A 23,714-nucleotide genomic window follows, 5' to 3' on the forward strand; every position below is an offset into this window, starting at 1 on the left:
AAAGATGAATATTAGAGGTTTAAATGTATTTATTTTAATTGTCTAAACACAGACTTAACGATGAAAACAATGGCTACCAGAAACTGTAAATCTATCCCAACACATAACATTACTGTAATTGATTGTTAACAACCTGTGACGTAGTTCAAAGATGTTCATTTTTATGAATTTTTTCACACATTTTTGAGAAATTTTTACGTACCTTTAAATGCTTTAATTTTGAATGCGCGTAAGAAACCATTTTTAAATCCAGTTTCCTGTAGCACTAAACTTCCTAATTACAGTTTTCTACATATTTATTAATTTTAATCCATTGACAATTTTATTAAACTTCCCTATGAATTAGTATTTAAATAGTAGTTAATAAATAAGAAATATAAAATATATTCATGAGAATCTAAAAACTATGAACAATAGAAAAATACAAAACATAATTAACTAGTAAACTTACCAGAGAGGCAAGACATTGCCCTTGTTAATAAGTTTCTTCTATAAAAAAGTGAGCTGATTATTCCATTTATTTTTTATTGTTTCAGCATTATATTTTTTTAGGAATACAAACCTAAATTTGTGATGAATAAAGCATTTTGTATTTTTACGTCACACGCGAGTTTAATATTAGTTAGCGTAAAAAATTTCAAGATAAATTATACTAAAGATCTTTTTTTATTTATTTTTTTAATAAAGGAGTTACATATTTTTTGCCTTGATTATTATGTACAAGGCTTATAGTAACTGCAAAAGTTACGTTCCTTCTAATTTTTTACCATAGTGTGAGGATCTGATGGTGGAAACTCATACAGGAGAAGCCGGACTATTGACAGGCACAAGCAAATCTTCCGTTCCACTTTGAGAGCGTTCGGCATTTTGTGTCCTATTTTTATTTATTTCAATAATCACCTCTATATTTTTACCATGTTTGATATTACCCCATGCGTTTAGTCTTTATGACTTATTACTGTTACGAATGCTAAAGATCGCGAGAACATAGAGAGACAGAAAGTAGCCTTTTCGAGACTTCTTTCATAGTTGGCAAACGCAGTGACCACTTGACCAAGAAGTGAACATGGGATATACATTAAACAAGATATTTTTAAACTGAAACATTTTCAAGTCCCTGGTAAGAATGGTCATCTTGCCTTATGAATCTAGTAACATTATTGAGATAATGTATTTTAAAAATACTAAATGCAAAAAGTGATGTACCGTGTCTGTTGCAATCAATTTCTTTTCATGTTCCCAACCATGTCACCAGAAGTTTTTATCTGCTATTTATCAAATATTCTAAAAGGAACTTTTCCAAAATGTCTAGATTGTGTAGATTAGTTAAGTCGATTCGTAACAAAAATTGGAATTTTCGGGAGAGACCTCGTGACTTTCCGTAGATCTCTTTGCCACTAAAACAGTGTGGGATGACGATGGATTGACATGGTTTAGCTTGAAGTCTTATATATTGATCGCGTTTATAAATATATTGTTTACTATTATTTTATAGACCTGTTTGTCTTTCCTGTATAGTTTTATATTTCTTTTGTTCAGTTTCTTGTACATGTTTTATTTAATACGACTGTTGTTAATTGGCTTAGGCCGCATACGTAATAAATAAATAATGTGCTGCTCATAAAAAAAATCATGATGCCGATTACGTATGCTCTTTAAATTGGAAAAAAATACCTTTAATAAAATTAATAAAAACATTTGATGAAAATCCATCACAGTTTTTATGAACATGGTATAGGTTTGAAAAAAATTACTTCGTATGAAAGTCTTTCAGATTGAAGTGTGACGTAAGTAAAGGGTCCGCCTTTTCATGTCGACTCCTCATTAAAATACATCATCAGATGATCACCCCCGCCTCCATGCAGTATTCCTCACCTCAATTCACCACTATCCCCCTCAACCCTCGGGGGTTGTTACAGGTTAAGGGTGTGACTCAGTCGGCTAAGTGGAGTGCATAATGCAACGAGATTTTTCATACATGGAGTTGAAATTTGTTGGAAAATTAAATTGTTTTCAATCATTTTTGTGAGAGAAATTTTAATTACTTTTGTTATAAACTAGTTAAAATTCAATAAACGTGACTTATATAATTGATTTTTTCTAATCAACAAATATGTATGCTGGTTACGCGTAGTATTTCATTTTATTTCATCGGAAAGCCAACAAACATCAAAAAATTAATAAGATACAATTGTATTATAAATACATATCATAAAATCCAATGAGAGGCTTCCACAGAATATTGTAATTGTAAATGTTGTCACACAAAAATTATACATAACATAAAATAACTAATCATACACAACTTTCAATATTACTGAAAATATAAATGCAATACAAATGATTAAAAATAAATCTTCTTTTGAATATTGATCACATTACACATTATAATATATAAAACAACTATAGTCCATACTGTGTACACATATCATGTGCCTACATACAGAAATGCACATAATATAGGCCGCGGATTCAAGGTGCAACATCATAACTTGTTTTTTTTTCTTTTTTAAATGAAGTTAAAGATAAGTTATTAATATCAATATAATTTAATTGATTATTACACATATTTAAGATTCTATTTACAAATGAATTTTGAAAAAAATTTGAGGAAAATTTAGAAATTTTAAACAGACATTGGTTTCTAGTCTAGGCTCATTAACTATATCGAGCGGAATTCTTTATTTTCGGTAAGGTAATCGGCATACCGACGTTTTTATTCCACGGAGACAGGAGTGATAAGAGTACTGTCTGACATCATAACTGCGGTGGACTCTGGTAATCTGGACATGAGTGCTGCATTCGATACTGTAGACCAAAATATTTTGCTTGAACGTCTGGTGAAAATTTATGGTATCCGTAATCAGGCACATATGTGGTTCAGTTCATATCTTAATAAAAGAGAATATGCAGTTGGGTTTCAGGGTAAAAGCTCAACCAACTTTCGGGTGTCTACAGGAGTGCCTCAAGGGTCAGTACTCGGACCACTTCTCTATCTCCTTTACACTAAAGATATAGAGAACATTATCAAAGAATGTGGATTGTGGTCTCACTGCTATGCAGATGATACGCAGATTTATTTTTATTGGAAACAAGGCGAGAGAAGTGTGCTTGTCAATTTAATTGATGGATGCATCAAGAAAATAGGAAACTGGATGGCTGAAAACAGACTAACATTAAACCCATCAAAAACTGAACAACTGTGGGTGGCTTCAGCCAGACGACAGAATTTGATCCAGGATACAGCTCTACCCAATGTAGGGAGTACCGTTTTACCCACCTACTGGGAGTTTTACTCAATTCTGACCTATCTCTTGACGCTCAAATTAGTAGAACGATAAGTTCATGCTTCGATCAGCTGAGACAAATTAAATGCAAACGCAAAAATTTGCCGATTGATGCCGCCCGTCAATTAATAAATGCGTTTGTAGTGTCTAGAGTCAATTATTGCAATGGTATCTATGCAAGTCTACCAATGAACAAAATGACTCGCCTACAATATGTATTGAATGCCGCAGCGAGACTTATTTTCGGAATCTCTAAGTTCAGTCATATCACTCCACTACTTCGGGAACTACACTAGCTACGTTTTTCACAGAGGGTCGAATACAAACTCTGTTGGCTTATGTATAAGTCGTGCAGTGTCAAATTGTAGTTTTTAAACAATAATATATCCAATACACAAAGGTTTAATACTTAGCAAAGGACATTATCAACTCGAGTTGTGGTTTGGATTACCATTTCTACATGAAGAACAATATAATCACTATGTAAAGCGCCCTTGAGATATTTTATTACGAAAATGGCGCTATATAAGTTATCTATAATAATAATAATAGTCTGCGTTACGGGGACTCTAAAATAAATTAGTGATAGAATCTTAGGGCAATCTATCATGTTATTAAAAATTTTACGGATAAAAATGGCATTAACCATGTTCCTGCGAGTTTGAAGATGAAGTTTGTTCGTAGATTCATCTGGACCTGTGTTCACAGTCAACAGTTTAAAATTGCAATACAATATACGTTTTGATTATACAGATTCAATTCGGTTAGTGAATTTTTTGTATTGAGGGCTTCAAGCGGAAGATGCAAATTCTAATTGACTTCAAACATATGTAAAGCAAAGAATTCAAAGAGTGTGCACATGATTGTAGATTGATTGATTTATTGATTCCCTTTACGCAAGAGGAAACCTAACATTTGAAATGTGGCGAAAAAACGGTTTCTCACGCAGATGCGGACGCGAAATAGCTGGAGTGAAGCCCTAGGGCTTCTACAATATTATTGAGTGGAGGGGACTGTAATTAAATTTAATGAAAATAAGTTAATATTCTCGATATGCGGAATGCAATGTCAATCGGTCACAACCCCAGCAAATGAGTTGGATTAGGAAGGGATGGCACTAAACTGGTTCTCGTTCTTGATGGACTTATCGGATCCGACTTGACACTTGCAAGCGGAGTAACACAATGGCAGGCCCCGGTCTGGAGCTCAACACTGGTGATTGATGGAAACAAAGTTTTATGATGCGATTAACGTTCAACGAAATGAACGCGCGAGGTACGACACGAGGTCTTAATGTGGCGGGTATTCAAAGGATACTGAGGGGGAAGTGAACAATGGTTGTAGGTAAAAAGGCTGTGGAAGCTGTGATTTTTTCTAGAGACACTATAAAAAGTGTTCGTTGGATTTAGTCATGCTATGCCTTTCTCGGTCTTACTCGTTTTCAGCATCCATCAACATTTGCGTCGTAATTATTTTTGACCGTTCTTTTGCCGTCCATTCGCTCTACATGTCCAAATTCACGCAGCACTCCTTTCTTGGTTTTGTCTCGCATTGCAGTAATTCTCGAAACCGGTCGACGTATAACTTTAAAATTAAAATGGTTAATACAAATTTAAAAATAAGGAAGTGCAAAATATCATACCACAAAGTGAATAATGTTTTTAATATTAAAAATAATTGATTACAATATTAAGTTTGTGTAAAAGATTTTTTTATAATATGTTTATGCTCGTATCGCTATTTTTTTACATTTCTTATTATTTTAATTTGCTATTATTTTTTCTTGTATATAACTCTCTATAATATTCTGTTTTTTTTTATATTAAATTTTTTTGTAACTGTTATTCCTAATATTGTTTTTGCATAATATAATATTATTTCTTTCAATTTACTATATATTTTTCCATGTTAATTACGAGGACTTAGCAGGAGTTATTTTCAATTTTTATTATTCCCTACGGTTAAAACTAAAAAAAAATCATGAACTGACGTGCATTTATTATGTTCAAGAAGTTTAAAATAAATATTCTTAAATATTATAAAAAGTTCTTCTAAATATTATATATATTAAGAATAGACATGAGCGCAGTTGGACTCGTAATTTTAAACTCCTAACGTGAAAAAATATTTTTTTTTATAATCCCAGAGATTGACGAACATAAAATTTGTAATTCACGATAAAATTTCATTTCCCAGTATCCAGAATAACCAAAAAGTTCAAGTTTGTTCGGTTTGAATAACCCTTATGTACATTGTACGAGTATGTTCAGTTTAGGCAACCCCGATCCTGTTGAGGTGTTGAAGGCGATTAGACGGCCAAGGGTTGTAATGAAAAGTAATTAAAAGTCAATACCGTTTAATTACTTATGCAAACAGTTGGCTCGGCCATTAACCCCCACGAACCTGAATAATTATGGTAAGCAGCAGTAAAAAATACTTAATATTCCATTGGTATTAAACTGAATGAAATTTCGTTTTTCAGTCTTTATTAAGTTAGTTTATGAAGGTCTTATGAACAAATAAAGTTAAAAATTCAATTATATACTTAAAAAAAAAAACAATTTTAAGACAATTTATTAAGGTGATTTTGAAGTTATATTTGTAAATTTTATTTTCGGTTTTATAATTTTTTGAATGCTTGCACAAATAACGTATTCATTTAATATTTCTTTTAAAAAGTTCTAGAAATATAATATTGATGTTTTTTGTTGATAGTTATTTTGAATTATTGAGTAAAATTAAATTTGATTGGTAACACAAGCGACAAAATTTAAAAAAAAATTAAATAAAAATAAAATAAATGTAGCTATGTATAATAAAAAAAAACAATTGGACAATATCTTGTTAATAATAAAGATAAGATCTCAACCTTAGATAAAAATGGAGTGTATATTTTAAAGTGGAATGATTGTGAAGGTACATACATATATAGGTCAAAGTGGTAGATCCATAAAAACAAGACTCAAAGAACATATTTTATAAAGATATATATAAAGACTCCTATAGATTAAAAAATCACAAATCTAATTTCGCAACACACTTAAACTTGCTTAACCATACTTTTGACAGCGAAAACAATATTGAATCACTACATTTAAAAAAAATTTAGATAAATTAGAATTATTAGAAATTAATATAATTAAACTTAATGCAGTAATAATTAACCAGCAATTGGAATTATCGAACTCTCATTTACTTAAACCATTAATTTAATATATAACTTCGCTCCGTTTGATTTAATTATTCACTACTAAAATAATATAATTAACAAAAAAATATATATTAAAATGAATAACTTCATTCCGTAAACAAATGTATTATCCAAGGATGTTTCTTAAAATATTTCGTCGTTCATCTATTGGTATGTAAACTTCCCTGTCAAATAACCAAAGTATTGTGCTAACTTTATCTGTTAAAATGTGTATTTCCCACTCAGTTGTATTTTGCTATCTGTTATTTTCCCACTTTTTAAATAATAAGAGCTTAATCCCAATTTCGGCCCAAAAATCCCAAAAATGAGCTGTTTAGCAAACTAGTTGTAAATATCTATGTTTTTTGTTCCCTGTTAAAATACGTATTTGATCTTACCTCCAAAATACGTTAATAATAGTATAAAAGCTGTAAACGATGTAAACAGTTCACCAGTCTTGAAGATTCCTACTTAGGCGAAAGCGCTCGTTGCGTTGGTTAAAATAATAAAAAATAAAACTAAACCAAGAAGTTTCATTGTCTTCAACTTAACATTGACAAATGTAAAATAATATCTTTCCCGCGACGAAAAAAACCTACAATTCAACTACACACTAAAAAATACTTTCCTTCCAATGGTTTCGTCAATAAAGGATCTTGGCATTACTTTAGATAGTAAACTCTCCTATCGTGAACACATTGATAATATTGTAAACAAATCTCTCAAACTTCTCGGTTTAATCAATAGAGTGACGGCGGATTTCAAAAATATTAATACCATCAAAACTCTTTATTGCTCACTAGTTCGACCCCATTTAGAATGCGCTTCTCCTATTTGGTCTCCATTCTACAGGACTCACATTGACCATATCGAGTCTGTCCAACACCGTTTTCTAAGAAAAGTGACATGGTTGCTCGGATTACAAAAGGATAAATAGAGCAATCTCTTAATCTGTCTTTATTGGAGAGACGTAGAACTGAGATGGACCTTATATGCATTTTCAAAATACTTAATGCTTTAAGTGATGTCCCATCTCTGTTGCAATCAATTTCTTTTCATGTTCCCAACCGTGTCACCAGAAGTCTAAATCTGCTTTTTATAAAATCTTCTAATAGCAACTTTGGTTTTTATGCCCCAATGTCCAGAATGTGTAGATTAGTCAATTCATCACACGACTTGGAATTTTTTGGGATAGATCTTCCGGCTTTTCGTAGATCTCTTCGCGACTAAACAGTGTGGGATGAAGTTGGATTTGCATGGTTGAGCTCAAAGTTTTTGGGCTTTCGTTTTTTTGAATATATTGTATAAAATAATTGTTTTGCCCTTGTTTGTCTTTGCTTAATATTTTTATGTTCTTTTTGTTCAGTTTCTTGCATTTATGTTTCTTCATGTAACTGTTGTAATTGGCTTGGGCCGTATATATATAATAAATAAATAACTTTATTTATAATTTGACCATAATCATTCTAGAAATATGTTTAAAAAAATAATAATTGTAACAACTGTAGTAAAATAATATCAATACATGAAAATAAACCTCCTAGGTAAACCCACCCTGATGTGATGTGTAGAACGTTGGTTTCCCCGCTTTTATCAATCTTGGAAAAAGACTTTTTATTCATAAGTAGGTATCTAGGTAATTGTTTGTAATTAAATTCAAAAACTAAAAATGGTTAATATTCAAATATTTAACTCAGGTACTTGTTTATAGTTGAATTCCTAAACATAAAATAAATATTTTTTCAAATATGGCATTCTTTTTGCAAACATCAAACTCCGGTCTTCTCACCGACACAGGGTGTACTTATGTCGGAATACGATTTTCAAAAATGTATTGAATTTAATGTTATTTTAGTATTACCAAAAATCCAGTCGAAATAAATGAATAGGTAGAAATTATAAGCAATTTAGAGAAAGAATCTAATTGAGTTCTACAATAAACAAATTTTGTTTGTCAACAGTCAAAACCGAACCTTTTTTATTCACAAAAAACAACATCTTTCCTTTTTTTGTAAATGACCCTGGTAGATCGATGAATAAAACATTTATGCTTCTTACTTACTTACTCACTTTTTACATATTAGATTGAAGATTTTACCTACGAACAAGCACAGCGCAAAGATCTATATTTCTCTGAAAACCGCACTTAAATCGGTTAAGCCGTTTCGGAGGAATTCAGTGACATCACACGTACAGAAGAATTATAAATATATAAAGATATTCTGAAACTAGCATACGATATAAGGTTAGACCTATAAAATAATTTCAAATATATTTATCGTCTTAATCATAATATTATGCTTGAGTTTTTTTTTTTTTTGTAAAGATATTTCTGTTTTATGGGGTTAATTGAGTTCCCTGTTAAATATTGATTGTTCCTGTAACAAACAGAAATGTGCCTACTAAACAATTAAATTTATATTCTACTAAGCAATAAAACCCCCGGCGTAATAAATCAATAAGGCCGTAATTGTAATATTAATGAAACGCAGACTTAACATAAAATGTTTGCAAATAATATTAAAAGCTCCATATATCTCTGTAAGCACCCAACCTAAGCGAAGCGTTTGAATTAACCAATTTACTACAGTTGACCAATTACACAAATTTATTTAAGGAAAAACAACACAATACGAATATTACTGAAACGTTTTAAAGCATACTTAAAAACTCAATTGAAATTATTCATAGATATTAAAGAAAACATGACTTCGACTTTTAATTTCCTTTTTTCTTTTTTTCTTTTTTTTTTCGTTGATAAACCCTTACATACATTTAATACATTTAACAATACATACATTTATATTTAACAATACATACAGTTACATACATTTAACAAAATATTTTAACTTTTAAAATTCACATTCTACTGTTAATAATAATATTTTTAACATCTTTTGTAAAGGTTGTCTGAGCCTTTTGTTTAGTTTTGTCTGGTAGTTTATTTCAGTCCGTGGTTTATTAGTTTCGATTGTCCTTTTCTCGTTTTAAAATATTGTATTTGATATTTTTCTGATATTCTCGTATTGTGTTCATGTTTACTACAGTTTTTTTCAAGTTTTAATTCTTCGTCTACAATTACATCAGTGGCTAATTTCTGAATAAATTTTAAGGATTCTAGTTTAAGAGTTCAATTACATTTAATTGTTTAGTTTGTTCAAAAAGTTCTTTAGTTGCTGTAAGATAGAGTAGGTCATAAACCAACTATGATATTTTATTTTGCTGTCTTTGTAGTTGGTTTGTGTCATTTTATAAAAGAAATATGATTTTTTTAAATCTAAGATTTAACAAAAAGATGAACACTGCAAATCTGGAAAAATAAAAGGGAAGGGGGTAAGATAGTTGTCAGGGAAATAAATCATAACACAGAATATTTACAGCAATTTAAACAGTTTTTGTTTGATGTTAAGAGAAAACGCCGTCTGACTTTTCTTTATACAAACGTATTCTCGTATTTTCCTCCCTGGATTATGGCACAGAGCAGTGTTTTTTTTTACGTCATATAGATATTTACCATTAGCGGGTCTCTATTGTTTTTCTTTTCTGATAAATCATTTCTAGGTCCTTCCAAAAACCCATAATAGCACCCATTTCTATCTGCTATCTTTGGACGCAAGGTATAAAAATATGATAAATAACTTTTGAAAACGGAAAAAATGCCGAAATAAAAAAAAACCCCGGTTCAGTTTTGGGGTGAGAGAAATTTTAAAAATATCTAAATGCAAAAAACACTTGTTAAACATGGAGCAACTAACATGAATAAACTAATTTTAGACGTAATGAGAAAAATCCTATCTTACAGATCTAACGGAATAGTTTATGAAAATATGGATAATAGATAGGAACGATTGTTTAAATTCTTAAAGATTTTGTGCAAAAAACATAGGTCGGAAATGCTTCGACATTCATTTGATAAAAGACGTTTGAAATGTATACCTAAAAATAAAAATATTTCAATTCGCTTTCTTTGTGAGAAAGGTTGTGGTTTTCGTTTTAAAGAGTAACTCGCTAATTGCAACAAAAAAATAGTATTAGAAAAACCGATAGGTCTTAAATGGTTTTAGGGTATGATAATTACATGGTAACTCAAGTTACATTTAACTCCATAATTTAGTATTTTTCAATGTGTTCCATCTTTAATATCATGTTAAAAAAATATTCTGCACGTCGCAGTACATTGAATATCGATAAAGAAAACATTTTCATCATTATAAACAACAACAAAAAACAAATATTTATTTCGCTTTGATAACGCACGTTACATTCACTTTATTCTAATTAAACATGTCAGAAAAAAAGGAACTTTAAGGGATTCTTGTTTATTTCAATACCGATAAAGAAAATCTCTATCTTTACAGAATAATGATGAAAAAAAAATAAGCAACTCACATTACATTATTTAAAAAGTCATATTTTTTAACAAATTGCCTATGGATGGACGATACTCAATAGCAACACAATTAACTTTATAGTAATTTAAAAATTATATTTACGGCAAAGATTTACTGATTTGAGCCTTTTTTTAATAATGAAATATCATCTTTAAAATAATATTAAATTTTTATTCCTGATTATTTTTTTTTGCTCCACAACAGCCAAGATATCCAATTACAGTAGTCAATTACAAAAAAAATACATTGTAATTTTTTGTTCCGGAAAACCGGAAATTGAACCCGAAACATTCTTTGCTTGATTCAATCGTCTAAACTTCTAAATCACTAAACGTTTTTGAGCACCTTTTGGTGTACATGAAGTTTTAATGACAAAGGGTTTTTTTTTTCAAATTCATGTCGCATTTTCACGGAAACGTGTTTTTATGGTATGTGATGCTTGAAACGTCTCGTTTTGAATTCAAAATATGCATATTTCAAACTATTGTAAAAAAAATCCTGACTTCGCAAGTAAAAAAATTACCAATCAATACCTTCAGCATTTTAACTTTAAAAAAAATTTAAATTCATAAAAAATATCTTTAAACTACTCGATTGGTACTACATCCTTTAGTTTGTTCGGCGAGGTACTAAATTGAAAGAAAATTTAGACTGTGCATATTATAAATTAAAATGCCTTATTTTTAAAAGTACAACAAACTTCTACGAAGAAGCTTCACTGATTTAAATATTCCGAACTACACTATTAAGAAACATAATGGACCAACCAACACAAACGATATTTTGATTTTTATTTTTTTATTCTTAATGGGGTTCTGAAAATACCCGTTAAAAGATAAAAGCGCTAATCAGACAAATACGTAGATAAAAGTGTACCAGGTAATTTAATATATTAATATCTTCAATCTGTGCTTCATGTCTGAGGATGGCGATCACGCCCAACACCAGTCATGGTTCATCCCTAGACAGTCTCCCTCCATTTGGAACGGTCTTGTGCTATTCTGTAGGCATTTGTCGGTGAAGGCTCTGATAATTCAGTGACCAAGTGCTCTATTTTGTCTGTTGACGTCCAGGCGACCTTGTTTCTTTGACAGAGTTCCCCATAGAAGAATGTCCAAAGAACTAAAGAATTCTTTTCTCGCGCATGGATCTTTCTCTTATGTCTAGTTCCCGGAATATAGATATGTTTGTGCGTCTGGCTGTCCACGGAATCTGCAGCAAGCACCACATTTCGAAAGTGTCGATATTTTTTTTCAGATTCTCTTAATACCGTTCATGAAAACAAAGAAAACCAAGGCCTTCACCATTTTCTTTTTAGATTTTATGGTTTTACTGCGATTCTTCCAAATTTTCACCAGCCGACTCATAGAACTTTCGGCAAAATCAACACGTCACCGTATTTCATCTTCACACCCACCACCATCGTTGATGAGAGCACCTAGAACAATGAAATTATTTTTATTTATTTTTGTTCATTAATACATGTTTTTTTAAATTATTGGTTTGCTTCGAACCCCCCAGATTTACCAACCAAAACATTTATGTCTCAGGCAATATGTTACGCTACCTCTTTTTTTTATCTAAAGATAAAAACTAACGAAAAGTGCATCCAAAAATGTTTATAATTCTCTTATCGAACCGGCGCAGCTATGCCTGGACGTGAATCAGTGTAAGCTCGGCTACACTGGGAGTAAGCTGGGCTTAACTGGGCTTGGGTGAACCCGGATGTATGTGGATATGGACTAACGAACGCGAATATTACTTTCATACTCTTGAAATTGACATGACGAGCATTCATGTAAAGGTTCAATACAAAAAATATTTTTATTAAAAAATATCTGTGATCCTAAAAAAACTATTATATTTTTATCATCAATCTGTTTTTTTTCAATAAATTTAATTCATTCATTGGCATTTAATATGGAAAAACAACTTTTTTACACTTTTTAAATAATAAAGGTCTATGAAATACTGTCCGTAAAAAAAAAAAAATTTGGTTACCTATTAGTAGCATAAAAAATATTTTTTACATTTGTAATTTTGAATTCCCGCAAAAACTGTCATTCACCTTATACATCACGATTCATGTTTATTTGTTCATGACCATTTAAATTTGTTTAAAACATCATCACAAATCTTGACGTCACAACTATCAAGGCCAAACATGTCGCGATTTTCTAGAGACGTTTTTAAAAAACAAATATTTTTACCATTTTATATATGAAAACATTTCTCCACAATATCCATATTGATTTTGAAAATACAATGAATTATTTTTAATCTATTTCATATATTTTTATCGGTATTCGTAGTATGTGTCATTTTCCTATTATAATCAAATTTGACAAAATCATCCTATAATTAAGATTTCACTTAACATTTCATGGTTATCGGTGAATTTACATATATATCGTTGTAATTATAATCATGGTGATTAATTTATTGATATAATGACAAAAATAGTAGAAAATAATCATAGTATCAAAGCATTTTTGTTATTAATATAAGATAAAGTCCTTAAAATGTTTGGTTTAATATAAAAAATATGTAAACCTTAAAATATGTATCATCCATAATTTGTTTTTATATTTCATTAGTTCGTAGTAATGTTTCATTTGGATCTGTTGACATTTTACATTTTTCTTTTCAAAATTATAAATAACATTGTTGGCCGTACCTTTTACTCTTCACTTTACCAGATTAAACTTCTTTTTTTAAATACCAACTTTTATATACAATTATTCCTAAAACCAATTTATTAGTCGTACTTGTAAAAATTACAATAGAATCAGTATTATAGTAGACGTTTATAGCAGCACATTGCATTTATACAGAAAATTTATTCATGGAGTTGATTGTTTGGAATAGTTGCTGAATGTACATCTTTAGTAGTTTATAATATGTATATGTACCGCATGTAGTTTATATCGTTGTGAATGTTTTATATATGCATGTAGATGTTTTTATGCATGTATGTATATGTATGCGTTCATATATGTGTGCGTAGATGATTAAGAGTGTGCATTCGGTAATTTTATTTATAACTAATAATTACCTCCACGAAAAACGTAAATGTGAATAATATTTTTTTTCTCAATTAAGTTTTATTTGTCACAATTAATGTTTACATCTTTTACTTAATTTATGAAACATAAGTTGGTATTTTTATTTTTATGTTAGAAAATCTTTGTTTTTAATACTTATTATGGATTACTGTATGTTTTGTGAATACAGTAAAATAGAAAAAGTAAATAAAAAATACTACAGTTTGAATGATTAAAAAATAAAATATTTGCCGATGTTATATTTTATAATAAAAATATTATTTATTTATATTTTTTCTCTTACAAACTATAATGAATAATAAAAGTAATGTGACTTCACTGGGGTAACCCGTGCCAAATACACTTAACGATATACTTTTTAAAAAATATTTTTACATTTGAGAATAAACAAAGAAGACTTACTTAATAAACAGAGATAATTACAAAATGTTCAGACAGTTTTAAACACTAGGTATTTATGTGTAAAATTAATTTATGTACATCTATATTATTTATAATACAAAACGCATAATTAAAGAACAAAAACCTAACATAAACTATACGCTTGTGAAGCAGTTGATTCAATATTGGTTTAGGCGAATGAGACAATCCATTTTACTTCTACCTAGCTTCACTATCCATTTTTTATAGCCTTTTTGAACATTTTCTCGTATACATATAATGTTATGGGGTCTAGAGTTCCAACCGTCCATGCGCTCAGTAGCTGCAAAACTTGTTGTAATCTATTTTTTATTTTTATAAATTTGTTTTTTATTTTGTTTTTTAAAATATCGCTTAAACTTTTAACTTCATTGTCAAATAAAAAAATAAAAAAATGTAAATAGGGGCTTAATTTCTTACTGTGCATACGCTCTGTAGCTCCAAGACGTGCAGTAATCTGGCTCATAGATATCATAATTGTAATACACCATAATTGGAGACGAGAAACTAGAACCCAAACCATGCATGCACTGTGGCAGCAAGACGTGCTGGGATATTTATTTATTGTACAGCGCCCTTGTGGTGATTTTCACGTAAACTGCGCTGTATAAATTATCCAAGTATACGTAAGACTGAGTTTCTCTAATTGAACAGTTTGAGTAGTAAGAAAGAAATTGCCTTCAGGCAATATGCCCATTCTAATGCATATGTATGTTTCATTTAAATTATTTATTGACAATTCTTGATGGATTTCCATTGTAATGAGATAATAACTTATATTTACATATAAGTTATTAAATTAAAAAATACTTAGTACACTTCCACTTATTTATTTTGACCAATTAGTCAGTCTGAATATGCCCATTAGAGGGTGAAAGCGCTAATTGGTCAAAATAAATAAGTGGAAGTATACCAAGTATTTTTTAAATTAATAACTTATATGTAAATATAAGTTATTACAGCATATGAATGTATTTAAATTTATTTCAACAGAGAGGGAAAACATTACTGAGAAGGGAATATGGACGCCTAGGCATTTACAGGACTTATAACCTGTCATTGGCTGGTTTAAGTGGCCACTTAACACACTGTGTAACATTCACCATTCTGCCCATGTTTAAACATCCACATTTCCCAACTCTTCCATCTGTTGACTTGTGTGAAAAAAAGGAGCTGAAACCTTTATTATGCGGGTGAGATTTATCTGGCTGAACCAATTCACCTACTAGGCAACGCCTGAAAACAATTTTCCAACTTTTATACTTCTTCTTTTACCAGGTGGTTAGTTCAACAATGTTTGAGTATGTCCAAATTCTTGCAGACTGTCTGGATTTCCTTTCTAGGAAGTTATTCGTATTTAAATTTATTTCAACAGAGAAGGGAAACATTACTGAGAAGGGAATATGGACGTCAAGGCATTTACAGGGCTTATGACCTGTTATTGGCTGGTTTAAGGGGACATTTTACACACTGTGTAACATTCACTATACATTTTCTCAATTCTTCCATTTGTTGATTTATCATATGTTTGTAAACTGTTAATGTTTATAAAGAGTTTAATAGTGTCCAAACTTTTTTAATAAATTCAAAGTACTTAGAAAAATATTTTTTACGCTACAAATTCCTGACTAAGGCAGTTTGGCTTATTGAATTGTTTTTTATTCGGTAAAATGTTAGAGGTTGTATAGAATTTAACACGAGATACGTGAGGACAATACTACACCCCGAATTATATCATATAAGACATTATACAAGCAGTGTTAGGTGGAAGGATCGTAGAGAAAACTGCCCTACACACAATAATGCTGAACAGAATTCCATCTTTTCTAGGCTGAAGACGCTTGACGCTTTTTGAGAGGAATTTAATAAAAATCTTGCTGTAAAAAAACCCTTTATCACCGCTTGGGCATAATATTTTTATCATATTCCACGAATATAACCGTAATGGTTTTCACGGCTCTTGTTATTTTTCAGTCAATAAATAAAAAGTTACTATGTGTAAATTTAATCACAACCTTGGACGCGTGTGTCAACACAGTGGCTACTCTCAGGTAAAATTTCTTAAAAAGAAATCGATTAAAACGTTACTGTACATTTCAGAAATTTAATAAATTGCCACAAATAATTAAAGTTTCCATTTCGAAATACAGAAACATGACGTGCAAATCGAATAATATTTTTTTCCAGCAGTAGGTACTTTAAATAAATAATATTAGATAACCTTTGTACATGTAATTTTAATACTTTTTCATATCTGAACCCGGCAATGCTTTGCTGCAGCTAGATTTGAGTATGAACTCGCATATGGATTAAATGAACACAATCGAAAGTCTAATGTTTATTATTGCATTTAGTTAAAATTAGGTATTTATTTACTTTATTAACATAAACGGCAGTTTGAAAAAAAAAATTATAACAAATACTAACATATTTGGTTTAGTATATATATATTTTATAAAAAACATTCTCACAACTTCCATTTACCCAATATTTATTTAAAAAATTAACCTAAAAATTATACAACATATTCAATAGAAAGTTTAAACAAATCAAGAATAAATGTAAAAAACAAATTAAATAATAAAGTATTTTAAAGTAATATAACAAGAAAATAAAAAGAAGTACTGTTTCATTTAGCTGGGCAAAATGAACAAAAACTTGTATATTATATTATGAAATGCATAAACAAATAAATATAATTACCATTCACCATCTTTGAAAAATTTCATCTTGCCCCGTTTTTGGGCACTGCGCAAATACTTATGTTTCAGAGAGTATATATTGTAGTGTTGGCAAACATCGGCCCGTAATCAGTTAACACAAATGTTGGAAACCGCGTCACTTGTTCAAAACATAACTTAGAAGGCAGTTCAAAAATCCTATCGAGAAAGATCCGAAATCGCCATGCCAAAGCGATGTAATCTCTCAAGAAAGGAAGCGTCAATGTAGACGTGAGTACAACGAATTTAAATCTATTACGCATGCTTATCGCTTCAAGATGGTTAGAAATCAAAATCTGTATTAATCAGAAAGAAAAGATATTAATAAATTTTTGCGTAAAGTCACAAATTATTTTTTTACATAGAGTAATGTCCATTTTTCTTTGTAAATATTATATGATTTTTGCAATTGGTTTATACATTTGTTTTTTTTTTTTTAAATGGAAGTTGGACACTTTTCCCCCTCCTCACAAAAATACGTTACAATATACATAATTATTTTTGTATTTTGGATTACATAAATTATAAGGATATGGGGTAACGGAAAGTTTAAAAAAATATGTGTTTGAACAGTTTTTGTCTGTCGCTGTCTTGCAGATGCAATATGCCTGATTGTGTCGTGAAAGCGCGTAAAAACCATTCCAAAAAACGTAAAAAGATCATGTCATAGGTAAGTAGGTACCGAGGCACTTGTTTATGGTTGAATTCCAATACTTTCAGTAATTAATTTTCAAATATGGAATTTTTTTCGAAAATGTCAAACTCTGTTCTTATACCAACAAGGGGGTACTTTATGTAGGAATGCGATTTTCACAAATATACAAAATGTCATGACCGAACCATCGCAAAAGACCTTTCTTAATGTGGAGCGAATGAATGATGAAAGAACGGCTAAAAAGATTTGTGATGCGAATGTGTCTGGTTGTAGAAGTCGAGGAAGGCCGAGAAAGACATGGCATGATCAAGTACAACAAATTCTTGAAAGTGGTCATGTGAAAAGTCGGAATAATCGACGTGCGTGTATGAGAAGATGTATGAATGTGAAGGAAGCAAAGGAAGTGTGCCAGGACAGAGTGGTGTGGCGTTCTATCCTCTCTGCCTACCCCTCTGGGGAAATGGCGTGATGGTTAGTTAGTTAGTTAGTTATCAAATGTCAGTTAATATTATTTTAGCGTCCCCAAAAATTCAGTAAATAGAAATACATTTATAGAAATTAGAAGGAATTTAAGGAGAAAATCTGATTAGGTGCCATAAAAAACGAATTTTGTTTGTAAACATTAAAAAACAACCTCTTTTACATATAAAAAATTACATCTTTTTAGTATTTGCATTCTCATCGAATGCAACCCTGGTGAGCGAACGATGAATAAAACATTAACGCTCCTAACATTTTTTCTACTTGACAAATAAAAAGAGCAACAGACATACCTAAGCCAAAGCTCGTCATTTTCCAAAAAACATCACGTAAATCGGTCGAGTAGTTATTTAGTATATCGAGGACACACATACGAACATTGCCTTTTATGTACATATATAGATGTCGTCTATATAAATATATATATTTATTTAAAATTGAAAACATATTATACATAGTCCCAACGAGATTTTGGAAAAAAACCATTTAGGAACTCGCAGACAACAATATTTACTTACAAACGTATGTATATTTGAAATTTTTATGTATTTATACTTACAACGTATTTTTTAATACATTAAAATATATATACCAGTCTGACGATGTCGGTCACGACAAAACCCGGTCACTGGTAAAAAAAATATAAATAAAAGTGGAAAAAAACTATAAAAGTATTTTTATTATTATAATATATAACACATACCGCATGTAAACCGTTAAATAAGAAGTAAATATTCAAAAGCTTCACCTATTTTTCAACAAAACATTTCATTTTTGTAACTTTTTTGTACAAACTGTTCGTCTTTTGAATGCTTTACCCGTCTTCATGAAAGACGCTCCATTCTCGATTTATTTTAAGATACGTTTGAAACATCTTTTTTTTTAAAGAACCCCTTATTTTGATTTAACAAGTTTCTTCTCCTATTTTATACAGTTTTCTTCGTTGTTACCATGTGTTTTATTTATATCACAATATTTTAGGAACATAGCATTGGAACTAACGTTGATGGGGTTCTTTAACATATCCATTATGTAATAAGTCATAATGATAACTTCTCACATAGCCTCACCACGCGTGCTGATTATTCCGGCTTTTGACATGCCCATCTTCATTGTTGAATTTGTTCATGCCATGTCTTTCTCGGTCTTCGTTTTTTTCTGCATCTATCAACATTTGCATAGTAAATCGTTTTGGCCGTTCTTTTCCTTTACATGTCTAAACCAGCGCAGAGCTCTTTTCTTGATTTTGTCGATAATGCTTGTCTCAACCTTACATAATGTACGGATCTCGACATTTGTGCATCTACTGTACATAGTTTTACCAGATATTCGCCTGATAGATCGCATTTTGACAGCTTTCAGCCTACTTTCATCCCCGTTTTTCTTAACTTTGCTCCCATTTATCAGAGTCGGCACCAGGACGCCATCGTGAACTGCTTATTTTTCCTCTTGCAACAAACAATTATTTGCCAAGGTTGATTATATGTCTTAACCTGCACATTTATTATGAACTTTTTATTTGGTTGGTTGAAAGATTTCCCTTCATAGCAATAAACGCTCCAATTGTACGTACTGTATACAAAAAAGGTTCAAAAGAATTAATTAATAATTAATATTTCGACTAAGCAGGTGGTATCTTATGGTCTATTTAATTATATTTGTTAATAGTTTCAAAAATAATATTTTTTAATAGACTATCAAACTAAGCCAAAAATGATTTTTTTTGCATATCGTAATATCAGCGATATGATTTTTCAAAGTTTTGCGTTTCTGAAATCACTCCACGTGTGACGTCAGGGGTTGTTATTATTATTATTATTATGGATAACTTATATAGCGCCATTTTTGTAATAAAATACCTCAAGGGCGCTTTACATAGTTATTCTATTGTTTTCTGTCAGTTCTTCCGATTGGTTTGTTTACGATAAGCAAACCAGATAGCCTTCACAGCTGTCATATCATTGGTTGGTTCATATGAACCAGTGACGTCGTTCAAAGTAGCTTTTAATTAAAAAATATTATTATGTTTTTCATGCATTTTCAAGAAATTTTGCACTTGTTTTACCGCGCGCAAGAAAACATTTTTCATATCCAATTTCCATTGTAGATATCTTATATCCATCAGTTAAAAATTACGATATAATATTATTATGTTATGTATTGTATCCTTGTAATTTATTCATATGTAGCGCTAAGGTTACGTATCACATTATCCTTAACACTATTCCTCTGTAAATAAATTAAATTTATTGAATTTACGGTTATGAGTGTACCCATTGTATTAAATTCAACCCCTAAGCGAGTTGTGGAAACTCAAGGCCTACCCTTATAAAACTGTGGTTTTATTGCGGCTCGTTGAGCACAAATGAATATTTACCGATAGATTATCAATATTGCAATAAAAAATAACATCATCTACATATATTCTGCGCGTACGAAGCAAAACAGTTGTGAAAATTCGTAAAATATAAGAAAATATTCGTCAATGACCTCAAACTAAGGTCACCTTAAAAGGCCGTTTACACGTGGACAATAAAATGTTTTTATGTCCCAGGACTCGACCGTTGTCCACGTGTAAACAGCAATTTGTAGGGCGAAAAATTGTTTCGAGACATTGCCACCGAGATGGACGGGAAGGTTATCTCCGCGGAACAATGGTTAACCTTTACCACCACGCGCAATTTCCTCGTGTAAACATGCTCGGATAGGATTTCGTGACAATGGCGATTTATTCGACATGAACGTGTCGCTCCCGCTTATTTTTTTTTTTTGAAAATGGAGGCAGAATTTTTTTATTTTTTAGTGTTTGCTCTTCAACAATTCCAATACATCTTGATGTAAAATAAATAGTATTTTTTTCTAAATTTACTCGTAACAGACGCCGTCGTGTATTTACTTTCGCCGCACTCACGTGTGAACAGCGACTGAATTTTCATATTTATTCATATTTTACTCTTAAAAGCTATAAACAATATTAAAATTATGTGACCTTAGTGGGGTTACTCGTACCGAGGACACTTAACAATTTACTTTTTTGAAATGTTTTTACATTTGAGAATAAACAAAGAAGACTAAATTAATAAACAGAAATTATTAACAAAATGTTCAGACGCACGTGATCTGTCAAAATTGTAATTAAGCTTATGTTCAAATGTGGTGATTTATTTGTATTTTTTAAAGATGAAAGTTATAATTGTATCCTCAACTCTCAGTTTAAGATTAACAGATGTTCATAAAAAAATATAAAAAACTGTATTTTTCCCAGTATCCACAAAAAAAAACATGTAAAAATATATTTTTTTGGTTTAGAATAGAAAAAATGGGAATTAAAAATATCAGAGGATATTTTTTTTTTTTAATAAACCGGCTTTCTACACAACTAATAATAAAGGAACATTGTCCATAAATATAATAAATCTGGGATATACCAAATAAATTGTAATGATTGCGATTTAATAAACATTGGAGAAAGAAAGAAACTTAAATATTAGAGTAAAAGAACACTTAAGATGCTTAAATAATAATAATAATAATTTTTCTGAATTCGCAAATCATCTGATAGAAAATAATCATACCTTCAATAAAGACACTGGATTAAAAGTACTGCATGTTGAAAATAAAATATTAATATTAGACTTAGAAAACATAGAAATCTTAGAAATCAAAAAAGGCGATTCATAATAAGAAAAAAAAAATAATAACTAAATACACAATATTTCTTTTAGTCCTCTCCGGTCTAGCTTCGAAAATATTGATACTAAATTTCCACCCTTGTAAGGAAAAAAAAGACTTGATTTATTCGGTCCACGTGTAGTGTTTAGTGAACATGATAAAAATAAAATAGAAATTAATTAGTTACGTAAACCTAGACAAAGATGCTTTTTTGCTTTGAAACCAGTAGGTGGAAAAAAATAATAATAAAAAAATAGTGATTCAAAACAAAATTGTTTTATTTATTTTATCAAAAGAAATTTAATTAAAATCGATGACACCAAAGAGATGATTTTTCATACGAAACAACCCGTTACAAGCGTCGAAAGAATTTCAGTGCCAGGCCATAAATAATAGTTCCAGACATCCAAACATCCCGAGGGATAAGTAACATCGTATTTTTTAACAAGAACGTCGATCTTTGCCACTTATCACCCCCGTCTTCTTTTCACGTGTTAAATTGTAATAAATGCATTCAACAATGTTGAACTTTGAATTTATTCCAAAGCAAGCTTAGATGTTCCAATTGCAGTGTGAATTGCATCTGTAACAGGCAATAAATTCTGTAATAAATTTCTAACAAACTAGTTCTATACAATTCTCTTTTAAAGATATTTCAAAAGAGATAAGGGAGCTTTTTAGAACGCAATATACCTAAAAGTATGATATTTATTAGGCCGATTTTAATTCATTTTGTTTATTATTTCCCAATTTTTCATTAATGTGATTACATTGAAGATAATGTTCCCTCACCAAGTATCTTGTGCCAAGAGAAAAAAATTATATCAATTAAAAAAAAGTTATTAAAAAATGAATATCATTCAATTTTGAGTAAGGTCGGAATATCTGAGTAAAGAAAAGGAGCACGGAAATGGACCTACCTTAGATGCGATGAAGATGTTCATCTATTTTGGGGCACTGGATGATAAAAATTAATATGAATTATGATATTTAATTTCATTCAAATTATTTATTGACAATTATTGATGGAATTCCATTGTAATGATGTAATAACTTACATATTAGTTATTACATCATTATTATATTTGACTATTAACCATGATAACATTTTCCACAAAGCTCGACGATTCCGAGAATTCTGATCAATGTTAAGTAATGTAAATATTTTGTTTATTATGTTCCAAGTCCAAATGTTCTATTTTTATAAAAATCCTATTTTTACATTAGGTAGGTAACATAATGATTGGTAAAGGGAAGGATGGGAAAGAAAGGTAATTGGTCTGATCGATAAATCTAAATTTGTTTGCAACAGAGAGGGAAATCATTTTACAGGGCTTAGGACCTGTCATTGGCTGGTGTGAGTGGTCATTTTACTCACTGTGCATCATTCATCACTCTGCCTACGTTCAAACATCCACTTTTCCTTAACCTTTCCATCTGTTGGCTTTTGTGAAGTAAAATTAGATTAGATAAATAAACTAAAAAGGGTTTTTTTAATTTTTTAAGGAGGTCGACTACTGGTTTAACATTAATTTCTCGAACTATGCTAAAAGTATGCAGTTCCATGAAACAAACTCTCTTAAATATCGAAGAATAATGTTCGTCCAGTTATTTTTATACAAATTAATAAATAATAAAATTGATTCTTCTAACCTACTCGAAAGACTTCCATTCCGTGTGCCATCTAGACCGATAAGACGAAATCTTCTGTTTTACACAGAAAACGCGTTAACAAACTATTTTAAACAATCTACAATACCTAGAATATGCGACCAATATAACAAGAGATTTTCCGAGGCTGATATTTTTTGTGACAATGTATGTAAATTTATGT

Source organism: Micrasema longulum, unplaced genomic scaffold (genome assembly GCF_059751315.1).
Source record: "Micrasema longulum isolate JH-2025_06_02 unplaced genomic scaffold, ASM5975131v1 h1tg002028l, whole genome shotgun sequence".
Taxonomy (NCBI): domain Eukaryota; kingdom Metazoa; phylum Arthropoda; class Insecta; order Trichoptera; family Brachycentridae; genus Micrasema; species Micrasema longulum.